The following is a 7,573-nucleotide window of genomic DNA, read 5'->3' on the forward strand; positions in this document are numbered from 1 at the left end:
ATATATATATATATATATATATATATATATGTGTATATAAAACCACTGAACTGAATCTTTGGTGTTTGTGCCATTTTTGAGAGCGATACTGTAATAAATGGCAGAGATGAGGGATTTGTTGCATGGACAACGTTCTGTTGTGCTGTAATGATTCAAATTTGATCTGTGAATTAAAAAAAACAAACTGTTATGAATTTCTTTTTGTTCATCTTGTCTTTTACTCTCTTTAATATTTTTTTTTACGTTTCTTATGAATAATTTAGCCATTTTAACCGTAAAATTAGAACTCCACTGCCACAATCTAAAAAGTTAATGTTTTTGAGCAGTGAAGGCACCATAAGTTAGCATCATGAACTTACAATAAAGTCAGAGGAAACATTGAAGGAGTGAGAAGCTTTTTAAAAGAATTACAACCATTGTGTCTATCTCTGATTCACTCTTAACCCTTTATAATAAATGTAATCATAGGCCTATTCTCATTGTCAGTAAACTTTTTTTTTTCTATTTGGAGCAAAACTTTCAAGCCTCAATTAAAAAAAACCACTTAGCTAATATCTAATGTTTTGATTATGTGTTTCTTTCTTTTATAAATCACTAATGTTTAGCTGTCAAATAAATTAGTTTTTTGTTACGCCTGGGCTTTCTAAACTAATTTCTTTCATCTCTGAAACCTGGCCACAACTCCCGTGGGTTATTTATTTTTAGCTGTTGCAGTACTGACTTTTAAACACACGGTGGCACTCGTTTAATAAATAAAATCACTGACTACTGTTAAACCTTTGTCCCGAGGACACACCAGCTACCTGAATGATGTGCTTGTTGTCTTCTGCTACTCTGATTTTATTTGGCATCTAAAAAAAAAAAAAAACTTATTTAAACAGCTGTGGAAAAAAATGGCCATATAACATGTTTTTTATTTTATTTTATTTAATTATTTATTTATTTAAATCACCATGCGACCATAAAAAGCCTGTTAAATAGATTCACATTAAACCTTTTCGTTCTCAGCACTGATATTTTGTAGAAAAGATTGTGAGTTATTTTATAATCAAACTGGATTTGATAAGAAAATCGAGCATCAAATTTGGGTTTTTACTTTGAAGAAATCATTTCAATAACACAAATTAAACAGCAGCAATTTAACACTGAGGTACACTTTGATGAATTTAGGAAATCGTGACTTTTAATTAAAAAAAAAAAAAAAAAAAAGTACCCAGGAAATGTGACGCTCTGTTTGGTCGCTAGGTGGCGACAAGGGAGGCAGATCTCAGGGAGCGTTGTTGGGTTACATTGCCCTGCCACACCCACCGGCTCACAGACAGCAGCTCCAGCAGACAGACACGCTTCAGGGTGGATCAGTTTCAGCTCAGAAGATTTATGCACATCCTCACATCTGAGTTTTAAAATCTTATGACACCCCTAATATTTTCTGAAAGCACACGGGGAAAGTCTTTTTTTTTTTTTTTTTTAATAAATATATATTGTTGCTTTATGGCTCTGAAAGAGCAGAAACAGCTCAGAAAAGCAGGTAGACTAGAGATGATTTTAATGGCTGCTGGGCTGGAAAACAGCTTAAGCCAAAGTAATCACGTAGCTCTGAGTGTTGCTGCTTTTCCATGTTTTTACAATGATCCTCCGTTTTTTCAGAACATTTCTTTACATTCTTTATCAATTATAATATAAATGAGTCCAAGGGCAAGTTTTTACACAAGTCACTTATATATTCCAAAGCAATTTTTTTTTTCTTCAAATTAGAATCTTTTTTTATTCTTATTATTTTTATGTGATCCCAAATCTTTCTGGAATTTATTGTATTTTACAGAGAATTTGAAGAGCAAATGATGTGATGATGATGTGTGATGTTCAGCAGCGTTTCCCCCTTCATCTGGCAGAAAAGCCATTATCATTTATTGCACACCCTGCCAAAGCCTTGGAAAACATCAGCACTTTTTGAACATTATTTGTCATTCCAGGTTATTCGCCTGTGACTCTATTAGCCAAGGCCTACTGTACTACATTATGATGTACCGCTGCTCTAAAGGAAAAGCGTCTCTGTCAAGGTCACATGAAGAGAGGGGGTTTCGCTGCTTAGTTGGATTTATGGTCAATTATTAGTTGAAACCAGATACCATTTTTTTTTTCTCTTGCTTTTGGTCATTTAGAATTATATAAATTATTTATATTTGCTAAAAGACAGTAAACTTAGCAAGATTTTTTTTTTTTTTTTTTTAGAAATTTCTTTTGTAACTTTCTTCATATTCAGGATCTCACGTGTATTTGGTCAGTATCGGGGACAGTTTGCTGGAGTTTTCTGGCTCGTTCCTCCCGACAGAACAGGTGGAACCGGGTCAGATTTGTAGGCCGCCTCATCCGCCCACACCTTTTCACAAATTCTCCACAGGGTTGAAATTGGGGATCAGGGACAGCCATGCCTAAATGAAGCCACTTCAAAACCGCTTTGATTGTACTTGGAGGGTTATGACCAGTATGCAAGCAAGCTTTTACTTGCTCCAATGTTCTTTTCTCATGATGCCACCTAGTCAATGAACTGCCACCCCCATACTTCACGCTTAGAGTGGTACGAGCATCTCTGTTTTTCCTCCCAATGTAATTATAGCCAGACAGTTCTGCTTCAGTTTTATCCAACCACAGATCACGTCTCCAAAATCAAACGTCTTTGTTGCTGTGTGCATCTGCCCACTGCAATCTGGCTTTTGGTTTTTCTTTTGACATAAAGGCTTCTTCCTCGATGACTGGCCCATGTCGATCCAGGACATGTTCCACTGTGGATAATGATACCGTCTTAACGGCGTCAGCCAACATCTTCACATGGTCTTTGGATTTTGTTCTGGGGTCTATCTGCACATGTCAGAACCAAAGCACATTCATCGTCTCCTCCTTGAGCAGATGGTTGGACATTCCCATCATGTCTATGCTTGCATATAATTGTTTGAGTAGATTAAGGCGGCACCTTCAAGCATCAGTAAATTGTTCCCAAGGAGGAACCAGGCGTGTGCAGCTGCACAATTCTCTTCCTGATATCTTGGCTGATTTATTTTGACCTTCCAAATATGAAAGCAGGGTGATCTTAAGTATACCCTCAGGTGTGCGTCCAATTAACTCAAATGCGTCATTTTCATGTGGCCGATTCGTTGTTCAAACCTATAGAAGCACCAATAAAACAGCGGGGTTTTTTTTACTTTTTATTTTGCTGGATTTTGCATGTGGGTTTAGTTAGGCTTGGCCGGAAACCTGAACCTGATCTGGGTCAATGGGGGGGGATCCAGGAGTTCAAAAACTGGAGTAAAATTCAACATTAGGAGGTGGAATCTGATCTGGAGCAGAAAAGGGAAACAGTAAGGTATACCAAAGATGTTTTCCTAGAATTAGTACAGTGAACGAGTGAAGAAGGGTGCCATTATCCGTATCGACGCCACGTAACCTGCCGAGGGTTAATGTGTGTCGCCACTGTCTGTCATGCTAGAGAGGCTAAACCTTCAAAAACAAATCTAAATTAAAAATCTTGCATCACATGAAAGTTTATAAACTGGGAGGGGTGGGGGGTGAAGTAGATCAAGGTTCACGCTTCCTCTTGGGAGGCTTGATTAGGAGAACGTGTTGTTGAAAAATCTGGCTGTTTGTGTAAGGACAGCAAATGAAAAGTCCAGTTTGCACTCTGCAACAAGCCAAGCAGGAGATTCAGTAAGCGTGTGGAGGAAGGTGCTGTGATTCATCCCGAGGCTGACTGAACCTTTTGACCTGATCTCCGCCATGAAAGCTGATAGTGGCAGAATCATGCCGTGGGGATGCTTTTGTTCAGCAGGGACGGGGTACGCTGGCCAAAGCTGGAGTGAAGAAATGAGGGAAAAATAGAGAGAAAACCTGTGGATATTTTTTTTGCGTGGTGCTCCATCTCTTCACGTGGCAAACAGCTGTTTGGTGTCTTATCGCAGATTTAATGTCTTTTGCACAGAGGAGATGTGGATCCAGATTTAAGCTGCTGCACCTGGAGTCCCCGGCCTTTGAAGGCTTTTCACCTCTCCTCTGTTTCTTCTTCTCTCTCTTACTTGTCTTCATTTTGTGCGGATCAAAAAGCACACACGCATGAACGCACGAGCATTCTCGCCGTAGTTTTAATTTTGGGGTTGTTATGTCACTGCTGTCACGATTAAACCCAGAAAAAAAGTGAAAAATGAAATCAGTACAAAGAACCCAATGCTGTTTTCCTTACCACCAGGAAACAACATTGCCCTCGTTTAAATAATCAGCGTTTACTAAGAAAATCAGTTTTCTTGTTTACATGCCTGCTGCTACTGCTGCTGCTGGTGAGCACGTCTCACTTCAAACACTCCGAGGTCATCACCAGCTCCAGCGCCATGTCCCCCCCGCCTCACCAGCTCTGTTGCCATGGTGAGCGCATGTGGTTTTTGTGTGGTTGCCATGGGGACCTTGTATTACAGCCTGCCGCCTGCTCTCATCATGTTTCTGCACGATCATTTGTATGCCTGCTGTACGACGATGCTTAAGAAACATCAGAGAACCGCCCTGCAGGACCGCCTTCCTGTGGAAACATGCCTCGTTTATTCCTGTCGCTTTTTTCCTCCGCCCCCCCCACAGCGCGTGGAAAAATACAGAGACAGCTGAACAGTGTCTCCCTCTTTCTCACTGTGACTTTGCATGATTTATTTTTATTTCTTTTGCATTTAGGATAAGAGGTGTAGGGAGGGAGAAAAAAATAATAACATCAAATGAATGCGTGTCATTTGCAACAATAATGTTCTTATTCTGTTTCTGAGCGCAGAGTTCACAGACTGGAAGGCAGGGATGCCAGATGCCTCCCACTGATACTCAGAATAATATGCAAGCTTGTGCACTTTGAGATAATGGCACCATGTGTTTGCTTGATTCGCTTTAACAATTGCTTCGAAACAGCTGCAGACAAAATCTTTCACACTATGCGTTGCGCACTCCAAGATTTGTAAATGCATTTGTACGCTGGATCAGACTTCTGAGGTCGTGCAGCTGCCACTGTTTTCTTTCACTCATTTTTTTTTTTTTTACGTGCAACTTCTCAGTTAATGGAGCGCAGCGTTGTACCTGCCCTGCAGGCCAGTGAGAGGTCTGGCATTTCATTTCCATTGTGTGCCACTCGTGATCTGTTTAGTCTGAGCTCGCTCGTGTCACATCAAAAGGGAAACAATTTTCTTTAATCATCAGGCTCTGGCTGAGTTCACTGCAAGATATGTAGGCTTGCAAAACCTGCAAATCACAGATGTCTACGAAAATCTGCATGCACACATACCTAATATTTGATCACAAGAAACATTGTTTTTTTGTTTGTTTGTTTTTTTTAATTAAATTGCCAGTATTTTTGATGTTAGCCAAGGAGTCCAGCATATGGAAGTAAATAGGTGCCCTCAGGATTTGACTCAAAAATGTCTTTGAAATTTGAATGTTATATATTTGTACTTACTTTTTCAGGGTTAAAAAGTGAAAAAGTAAGCACTACAACATTCAAATTTCAGAGGAATTTGTAATTCAAATCCTGATGGCACATATTTACTTTCATAAGGAGAGGATCAGTTTATGACTCTGCAGAGGTGATAAGGAAGCCTGAGTTGCATTAATGGAGGATTGTTGGGTCTGTTGTCTCTCATCTTCCTCTTGACAATACCAGTGGTGAATACTGTACTTAAGTACAATTTTCATCTGTACTTTACTTAAGTAGATTTAATAATGGATACTTTCTACCTTTACTCCACTACATTTTACAGTAAGTATCTGTACTTTCTACTTCACTACATTTCTACAAAACTGTCGCGTCACTCGTTACATCCAAGTCGCACTGCTCTCTTTTTCCGTTAAAATGTGAAGTTCAGGGACTTAAGGTGGCGCCGTAAAATCCAAGCAATAACGTAACTTACGTGTCTGTTGTCACCCATCGCCTCCACCTTTACTTGCACGCGGAGCTCCAGACATGCGCAGTGGTTTCCTCTGAGCGGGAGAAGATGTCTAACTAATCGATAATAGCGTTGCATAAATCATAAGATATGGCGACATGTAAAACCAGCAGCACTCGCTTTCACAGACGGTGGGATCTTAGTCCAACTTTTAGCGTCACTTCGAAGGAAAGCTTAAAGAAAGGTAAGCTATGTGGACGTGATGCTAGCAAAGCTAGCTGTACAGAGACACATGTTGCATCTGCAATGAAAAAAAGTTGTCACTCATGCCCTGAATTATTGTGTGGAGGTGTTGACTGAGGTGTCGCATATATGGGACAACGCTGTGACCAAAGTGCAATATAGTGATATGACATTCAGGAACGATCCGATTCTTCTAGACGGATCTTTACTAAGGTTGATGGGACTGAAGCCTCACTGAGAGCCGTTCTTTGTTCTTGGGTACACTGCAATGTGTATATAAATATATATATATATATATACACACACACACACACACACACACATTTATTTAATTGTCAAATAAGTAAAAGTTGAACGTATGAACACAGAGCTTGCTCATTGATTGATTTTGTCTCCTGTCATGGTGGCAAACATGCAGTGGGAGGGAGGATGAGAACAGTTATGGTGCTCCTTCTGCTTGTTGGACAGTGTTCATAGTGTTGTTTACCGTTAATTGCTATGTTTCATGGTTTAATGGTGCAGACAGTTGTGGTTTCTGACATGGGCAATATGGGCAACTGCCCAGGGTGTTATTTTTATAGGGATGGCAGGAGACCTCTGCGGATTGTAGCACAGCGATGAAAGCAAAACAGAATGAAATGAGTTTTAATTGATACTGGTTAATATATTTCAGCTCTTAAGTATTTAATATCTAGGTGTTTTTATGGAAATGTGGATCTTTCAGATCAATCTGAGAACCAATTTTGATAGGTACACTTCATTTTATTGTGTCATGTAGCTCAGGGCGCTGGTCTTGGTCTCGGGTTCGGTGGTCTTGACTACAACTCTGCTACGTGGTTCCTCGATTGCATGTCTTCCCCCCACACCTTTGTTCCATCCCCTTTCAGTTGGATTTCTTTCAAAATAAATGTCACTAATGAAGTTCATGCTATGTTAGGACAGGAAACAAGATGTTTCCATCCCTGAAATTATGATGCATAGAATCACATATCTAAGTCTAAACGCTTACAGATAGTAAAGAAGAACATGTTTAATCTGTGACATTGTTTATTAAAATGGCACATTTATGATTTATTCAAATTAAATACTATCGGCACACTTAATGATATTGGCGATTAGGTTATGTATTCAGCAAATACTTTTACTTTTAATACTTAAGTATTTTTAAAAGCCAGTACTTTTTTACTTTTACTTAAGTAAAATGTTAATGTGGTACTTTGACTTTTACTTGAGTACATTTTTGACTGTGTATTTGTACTTTTACTTAAGTACATTTTTTGAGTACTTTCTCCACCACTGGACAATACTTCATACACTCCACAGAGTGGACCATATATTGGTGTTTTGGCAGTGTGGACAGGTGTCAAAATCCTGCTGAAAAATCAAATCAGCTTCTCCACAAAGCCACGGAGCAACGACACAGCTGTTTT

At 39.3% G+C, this 7,573-nt stretch overlaps 1 long non-coding RNA gene across 1 annotated transcript in view; it reads left to right on the plus strand.

Annotated features, from left to right (window-relative positions):
• The window catches only part of LOC107835546 (uncharacterized), an 18,426-nt gene extending 11,072 nt beyond the window's left edge, over positions 1-7,354 (plus strand). Inside the window, exon 3 of the long non-coding RNA XR_001661328.1 lies at positions 7,164-7,354. This is a non-coding gene — a long non-coding RNA (uncharacterized LOC107835546). The remainder of the gene's footprint in view (positions 1-7,163) is intronic.
• The last annotated feature ends 219 nt before the right edge of the window (positions 7,355-7,573 follow it).

This window comes from Poecilia formosa, unplaced genomic scaffold (genome assembly GCF_000485575.1).
Source record: "Poecilia formosa unplaced genomic scaffold, Poecilia_formosa-5.1.2 Scaffold12, whole genome shotgun sequence".
Taxonomy (NCBI): Eukaryota; Metazoa; Chordata; class Actinopteri; order Cyprinodontiformes; family Poeciliidae; genus Poecilia; species Poecilia formosa.